The sequence below is a fragment of the Atractosteus spatula genome, chromosome 17, assembly GCF_055471065.1.
Source record: "Atractosteus spatula isolate fAtrSpa1 chromosome 17, fAtrSpa1.hap1, whole genome shotgun sequence".
NCBI lineage: Eukaryota > Metazoa > Chordata > Actinopteri > Semionotiformes > Lepisosteidae > Atractosteus > Atractosteus spatula.
In genome coordinates, this window is record NC_142722.1 from 422,501 (window position 1) to 423,025 (window position 525).

General features: G+C 72.0%; 1 pseudogene; it reads right to left on the bottom strand.

The window, feature by feature from the left end:
* Nucleotides 1-139, bottom strand: part of LOC148818804 (28S ribosomal RNA) — a 3,187-nt pseudogene extending 3,048 nt beyond the window's left edge.
* Between the last annotated feature and the right edge of the window lie 386 nt (nucleotides 140-525).

Below are 525 nucleotides of genomic sequence, written 5' to 3' on the forward strand. Positions count from 1 at the left end.
CCCGCGCCCGCCGGATGGACGGGTATTCGGCGCTGGGCTCTTTCCTCTTCACTCGCCGTTACTGAGGGAATCCTGGTTAGATTCTTTTCCTTAGTAATATGCTTAAATTCAGCGGGTCGTCTCGTCTGATCTGAGGTCGTAGCCGGAACGGCTCCGGGGGGCCGGGCGGCCCGACCGGCGTGGTGCGAGGCCGAAGGCGGGACGCCGCCGCTGGGCTCTCGCGCTTCACGGTGCTCGCCCCGGGCGGTCGCCGGCGCGACGCCCAGCCCGACGGGCGGCCGGGGCGGGGAAGGGCACGCGGGTCCCGCGGCCGGCGCTACGGCGGCCACCAGCAGCCGCGCCGCGGTCGTGCCTTCCCGCCCCGGGTCCGCGCTGGGACCGGGACGCGCGCGCCTGGCGCCCGCTCCAGGGGCGGTCTGCGCTTAGGGGGATGAAGGGACGAGAAGCCGGCTCGTGCCAGGCTCTCCCTGCGACGGCCCCAGAGTCGTACTGCTCCCGCTGCTGCAGAAAAGTCTCCACACAGGT